Here is a 7,590-nt window from a genome sequence, read left to right as displayed (position 1 = left end):
TGTACCTGAGTGCCCAATTCCCCTCACTGGTGGAGACTTGATAAGGAAATTAGGAGCCTCCATATTTCTTCAGGAAGGTGATGGCCAAGTCTCAGAACCAGACCAAGGAATCCATTTATTGGCCCTCCAGACTTCCCCAAAACTGAAGCTTTCCACCCTTCCAGAGGATATTAGAGCCCAAGTCAAGGCTACAGTGTGGGATACTGATACCCCCGGCCGTGCCATAAATGTAGAACCTATTAAAATAAAATTGAAACCAGGAGCAAAATGCCTGTGGCAGTGCCAATACCCATTAAGACCTGAGACTCTGAGGAACATTCAGTCCTTTCTAGAGAAATTCCTTAAACATGGATTAATTAGACCTTGCCAATCTCCCTGCAATAGCCCAGTCTTCCTGGTAAAGAAGCCCAATGGGCAACAGCTCTTTGTTCAAGATCTTCGGGCAGTTAACAAGATGGTAGTCCCTACTGGCCTAACAATCCCCAACTGCTATTCGCTCCTCACTCAGATTCCCAGGAAAACCCAGTACTATACTGTACTGTATTTGGAAGATCCTTTCTTCTGCATCCCCTTACATCCAGACTCTCAAGATTTGTTTGCTTTTGAATGGAAAAATCCCAAGACTGGTAAAGTTACCCAGTATACCTGGACAGTATTACCCCAGAGCTTCAGGGATAGCTCTCATCTCTTTACAAATGCCCTTGCTAAGGAGCTCAGGAAGCTTAAACTTAAAAATGGGACATTGTTACAATATATAAATACTTTGCTCATCACCAGTACGAACTATCAAGACTCCCAACACAATACTATAATGACCCTAAATTTTTTAGCCGAGCGGGGATATAAGGTATCCCCTGCAAAGGCACAGATTTCCCTACAAAAGGTCCAATATCTAGGGTTTATCCTCATCCCAGGAGCCCGGTTGCTGGCCCCAGATCGCAAAAGGGCAATCGCCTCGTTGCCAGTCCCTACCACCAAAAAAGAACTGCGTAGGTTCCTAGGGATGGCAGAATTTTGCCGAATCTGGATCCCGAACTTTGGGCTAATAGTAAAGCCCTTATATGCAGCTTTAAAAGGGAAAGAAAGAAAACTCCTACCCTGGGGTCAAATTTGTCAGCAGGCATTTGAGACTCTCAAGACTAAATTAGACCAAGCCCCTGCACTTGGACTGCCAGACCTGAGGAAGCCATTCTTCCTTTACATTCATGAAGAAAAGGGGATAGCTTTAGGAGTCTTAACCCAAAAGCAGGGGCTGCTTCAACAACCCATAGCTTACTTCTCCAAACAATTAGATTCGGTGGCCCAGGGTTGGCCCAGCTGCGTAAGGGCTGTGGCTGCCACTGCTGTTTTAGTAAAGGAAGCCTTAAAGTTGACCTCAGGACAATGGCTTCAAGTGTTCACTCCCCATCAGGTGCAGACAGTATTAAAGGTCAAAGGATATCACTGGCTAAAAGGAAGACGGATCAGACAATACCAGGCTCTGCTCCTACATACCCCTGACCTCACTCTAGGGACTTGCCAGACTTTAGATCCTGAAACCCTTCTACCCATTACAGAAGGGAGGGACTTAGAGCATTCCTGCATGGAGACTCTAAACAGGTTTAATACAGCAGGCCAGATTTAAAGGATGTCCCCTCAGAAGTTGCAGAGGAAGAATGGTTCACCAGCGGGAGCAGCTTTATAGGAAAGAGCACCTAGAAAGCAGGACATGCTGTTCATTGTCAGCCTAGACAAAGTCATAGAGGCTAGGGCACTTTCCCCTAATACTTCTGCACAGAAGGCAGAGCTAGCAGCCCTAATCCAGGCACTACAGTTAGGAAAGGATAAAAGACTCAACATTTACCTGACTCAAATACGGGTTTCTCATACTACATGCCCATGTAGCCATCTGGAAAATGCAAGGGTTGCTAACTGCAAAAATTCCCCCATTAAACTTACGGAGCTAATATTACTCCTAGAAGCAGTCCAGCTTCCTTCCCAAATTGTTACACACTGGAGGAGCCACCAGAGAGATCATTTTTAAATTAATTATGTAGACCAGGCAGCTTCACAATTTTTAACACTCAGGATCCTCGCCCTAACAATTGGACAGCCAGACCTTCTCTGACCTTAAATATACTCCCACACAGGTAAGCTGAGAAAGGGGAGTATAGCCTAAATGAACCAGGGTGGCTAATAGATGACAAGACCAGAGTACAATCCCTAGCCACCCCTATCTAGGCCCGATTAAATGGCTACACAATCTTAACCCCACTGCTCAAACTATATGGGACTCCATTAAGGGGTACCTACTGAACATCACTTGGCTCCTTCCCCTCCTGGGACCCCTGGAAACTATCTTACTTTGATTACTTTTGGAGCCTTGCCTCTTTAACCTCATCAAGGCTGCCTCTTCGAGGCTACAATTCCACATTAAGCTGACCGTTGTACAAGCCTTCCAGCCCATCCCAGACAAGGACCAGAGAATTTTATTCCTCCCAAGTACAGGGACGTAGCAAGAAGTTGTTACAGAAGAAGAGACCTCCAACCCTAATCCCTAAATGATATGAGCCAAATGAAAGAGTCTTCTCACTGTAGGAATTTTAAGTCTCCTTTTCCCTAGTTTCTTAGCTCCCTAGTCCTGAGTCCTAATCACTTTTTAAATCAGTTTCTTAATCTTAAGCAAAAGATTGTTCCTAGCCTGAATCCTAGTCTCCTATCCCCTGCTTCACATAATTACCCAGAAGCTTGTGATTTATGCTTGTTGATTGTAATCATTGTGGCCTAGCATTCCTTCCAGGCCATTCCAGGCCCAGCTCCTGGGTGAACAATGCCACCTAAATGATCGGTTAAACCAGAGGAAAAAGCCACAGGCTCCATGAAGCTGAACGGATTTTCCATCACGTCACCCTGCGTCAGTAGCTTTGAGTCCTGCTTCTTGGTCCGATGCTTTTAAATATTAACTAAAATCTATCTCCTCATCTAGGGGCTATCGGGATACAAATGATGCCCTAGCAAAGCTTCCAGTACATCCCGACCAAAGAGGTCAACACGGTCTTCCAGGCAGATCTTGAGACCCCTCCCTCTTATCTAAGATCAGATAGGGCGAGAGTTCCGTGAATCCCCAATAGGTAGGGACAACGACCACATTCAGCAGGAAGCAGATACAGAAGAGACCTCCTGTCCCTCAACTTCCCATAGAGATTTACGGGATCACGCCTCTCAGGGGGAAATAAGGCAGGCAGATAGAGACAGGAATGGGGTCTCTAAGTCCTCTCCAGTTAGCACCTTTTGAGCCACTCTTGCTGGGGCCCACTCCTATTCCTTCGGAGTGTACTTTCACTTCTAATAAACTGCTCTTTCACCACTGCCTTTTGGTGTCCCACTCAATTCTTCAAGATATCCAAGAACCTGGACACTGCCGAGAAGGGCCTGTGCTCTGGTAATGTTAAGAATAAGGAAGATAAAATCTCAGGGTGGAAATGAGACAGCATAGGGACTTGGGCCCCAGGACCCTTGCAGATGTGAAAACCACTATTGTGCATGTACAGTTGTCCAAAGTTTGACCAGATATAATCTTCCTGCCAATAATGAGGAATCCGCCATCTTGCCCCCACAGCGCAGGCATGAGCATACCAGGCACCTGCAACTGGAAAAAGAAATCACCCCATCCTAAAATGGGAAATTCCAGAAGCCTACCTTTTTCAAAAAGACCACTTTGTCCCCAGCTTATAAAAGCAGCCAAGCAGAGTCACCCCAAGTCAGTCCTGAGGAACTTCCTTTCTTCTGTGCTGCCGCCCCTGTGCTTGAGCATAAGCTTAACAAAATTTGGGAATTTTTCTGGGCTTTCCTCTCGATTACTATCTTGGGGAACCCAAGAACTCAGCACTGGTACTAGACTCCTGCCAAACTGCTCACTGGCTATTTCTACCCATTTGTCCCAACTAAACCTATCCAAAAGCAAATTTATCCAAACAACCCCCACCCTCTTCGCTCTGTTTTCCTAAATTGCACCAACAGCCTTCCAGGTGCCTAAGCCAGAATCAACTCCCTGCAGCTCAACAGCGTATCCAGTCGGTTACTTCTTTAACATTTCTTCCACCTTTTTTTCCAGTCTCTTCATCATCCTCTCTTAGACTAGCAGCAGCCCCTGCAGATTTCTTTACATGATCCTCCACCTGCCTTCCATAGAAATCTTGGCCAAAAATTCTGTTTCTTCCTCCTCAACTTCCCATCCCTGGGAATTTTACATCCCCCACACCATTTTCACCCTTCCTGAGGATCCCATAAGGACAAGAGGTGGAATGCTTTAGAGGAAAGAATAGACTTAAATTCTATTCCTTGAACCCTTTTCTGATCTCTTTTATCTTCACCTTTATTCAACATTCACGGAGTACACGCTACCTATCAAGCAATGGGTATACAGATAACAGGCTGGTACAAAGAACTCTAGTGAGATGCCTCTAGAAAATGGAGGAAATCTGAACTCTGGAAGTTAGTTAATACCAGCTATCTGTGGAGATTACCTCTGGTAAGAATGCTGATATAGGTTTGTGAAACATCCAAGTACAATCAAAGGTGATGGGAGTGTTTCCTCAATAGTAGAATATAACTGAAGATAATTCTAACCCAATCAATGTATCATTTCAGAAGATGCATGTATTAATAGATGTGGTATACATTTTTATAAACGGCAATGACAGGATTGTATGCTAGATAGAAAAGTTTGGACTATTATGGAAGGGTTCCTAGTTGTGAAAATAGCCTTTTCTCACAGCTGGGTGAAATATTTCTGAGCACTAACTCTAAGCTCAGATTCTGTGCTCAATTAACAACTTTCCCATTATTCCATTTCAAGATAAAAATATGAGACTGAGAAGGGGAGAGCCAGTTATGGGAAGATATCTCTATCACTAGAAGTTAATGAATTTGCATTCTGAACTATTCATAAATTTGTTGTATGTTTTGTTAGTGCGAGTCTCTCCCCAAGAAGTCAGTCAACTCTTGAAGTTCTGGTCATGTCAAATTTTCAGACCTACAGGGTCTGAGTGCAGATAGTTTGGACCCCACAGTTCTGGCACCCAGAAAAGCCCCTATTTGAGGGACCCCCCCCCCTTTGAGATCTGATCTTTTTTTTTTTTTTTTTACTTCTATCATGACCGGGTGCTGTTAGAAGGGAAAGCAAAAGAATATACTAAATTCTTACTATGTGATAAGTCCTATGCTAGGGGCTATCTAGGAAGTAGATACAATTTTTTGTTTCAGAGATAAGGAAACCAAGGCTCAGGACTTAAAAGACTTGCCAGAAGTCAGAGATCCTCTTACTAAGACATGATTAGAGCCCAGGTCCACCTGAACCAAAGACTGCTCTTCACCACTTCATTCACACTGCTTTACTAACTAGATGTTGGGTTTTTTATGAAGTCACTTAGCATCACTTTCTTCTGTTAGAGAGAGAGAGAGAGATAATTAGACAATACTTTAGATTCCATCCAGCTATAAAACCTTATTAGGTAAGTCTAGATAGGCCAATATCTTTCAAATTATCCCAGGCTCAATTAGTATTGCTCCCCAGAGCTCCTTTCCCAACATTCTTATCAGAGCTATTAAAAAATAAAACAGCAGGCCATTTATAAAAGTACCATCACAGGCAGACAGGCTGGATCTTACTTCCTTAACACCTCTGGGATGTTTAAACAAAGGCAACTAAGTTCTTTCCCAGGCAATCTAGTAAATCAAACATTTATTTTGTGTTCTAGCTCTATCCCACCATTCTACCATAGTCTTCTCCCTTCCCCTTGCCCTCCACCTCTCCCCAACACCACCGCCAACCTCCTCCATATTGAACTGCTTGCCATTCACAGATGAGCAAGTCCTTTCTCAGCCCCCAGCCATTGCACGTAAAGTTGCCTCTGGCTAGAATGCTTCATTCTCCCCTTGACCTGCAAAACCCTCCTCATCCTTCCAGTTTCAGCCCAGATGATCACCTCTTCCTTCATGAGACTTTCTCTACTCCCAAACACACAGCCTCAGTGTGCCCACATCTCTGTTCACATCCTGGTGATGGCACCCCTCTACTGTGCTTTGACTTTGGTCTCACTTCCTTTCTGTGACCACCTCAAGATAGACCATATCTTCTTCATCTTTGAATCAAGAGTCCTTCATTCCTTCTACCTGGCTCTTAATAAGGTAGTTCAATGTTTTGGGCATGAATAAATGAAACAATACTCTTAAAGAATGAGTGTCATCTTTTCTAAAATATTTCTCTTTAGTCAACAGCCACTCTCCAAATGCCAACTATAAACAGTAGACTGTAGTAAGCCAGAGTGATGGAAGATAAAATAGGAGCTTGTCAATTAAATAAAAAATAATACACCCTACCATAATAGAGTTGTTAGAATAAATGAGAATTAAGCGTAAAGAACTTACTGCAGAGCTTGGAACCTGAGAGGCCCAGTGCTGCACTGGGAGGCAGAACAGGTAAATGGTTAAGATTCCAGATTTTACAGGTTTTGGGCAAATTACCTAACCTCAAAGGGTTTGCTTCCTCAGTGGTAAAGCAAGAGCAATAATAGTAGCTACTTTGTGGGATTGTTAAGAGTTTGTACATGTAAAATATTTAGAACAGTACCTGGCACCAAGAAAGCAGAGACATCCTACAAATTCTTTGAATGAATTTATCATTTCAAAAGTAAATATCGGGTGTATCCTAGCAATTCCACTCTTGGGTATACACCAAACAGAAACCAATGTTTCCATCCAACAAAAAGCATCTACAAGAATGTAGTATATTCATAAAACTGCAATACTGCACAACGAAAATGAACAAATTACTGCCACACTCATGGATGAATCATATAATGTTGAACAAAAGAAAACAAATGAATTCATGCCATGTGAATCTATTTTATGTGACATTCAAAAATGGACAAAAGTAGTAATCTATGGTGATAGAGGTTAGAATAATGGTTACTGTAGCAGGATAGTATTGACTTTCTGGAGCCTTCCAAGGTGCTGAAAATTTTCTATAGCTTGATATGGGTGTATTCATGTGTAAAATTAAATGGTACATTTAAGATTTATGAATTTCTCATTTGTAAATTATACATCAATAAGCACAAATTACTTTTTTTAGTGAACAAATACTGAAGTAAGCATTGTGGGGGGGAAGTTAGTATTTTTCTGGGCATCCCAATCCTTATGTTACAGATTAGTGTTTATTATTGTTTGTTTTGTTTTAATTACACATGAAGTGGCCACCATTATTTGTCAGTGCTTAAAGCCTCTAAAAAGTCTTAACCTGGTCATGAAAAACTCACTAAATAGTAGATGTTATTATGACTATGTTTTTATTAGAAACAAAAACACTAAACTTGCCCTATAGACCTTGCACCTTGCAAAGCTTTTACTTATTTTTGGCAACAGGAGTAATAATGATGTCAGCCCTCTCTTCATACATCATTTCACTCATCCATCCAATACGTTTTATTGAACACCCAAGTTTGCCAACACTGAGATTGGCTTAACACATCTAGAATGTAGTGAATACAATTTCTCTGCCTAGATCTCTTTCCACATTGTTAGTTCCTTCTAGTCATGCCAATTTCTGTG

Source organism: Rhinolophus hipposideros (assembly GCF_964194185.1).
Source record: "Rhinolophus hipposideros genome assembly, chromosome: 19".
NCBI lineage: Eukaryota > Metazoa > Chordata > Mammalia > Chiroptera > Rhinolophidae > Rhinolophus > Rhinolophus hipposideros.
The sequence above is the reverse complement of the archived record's forward strand: the minus strand, read 5'-3'. Positions refer to the sequence as shown.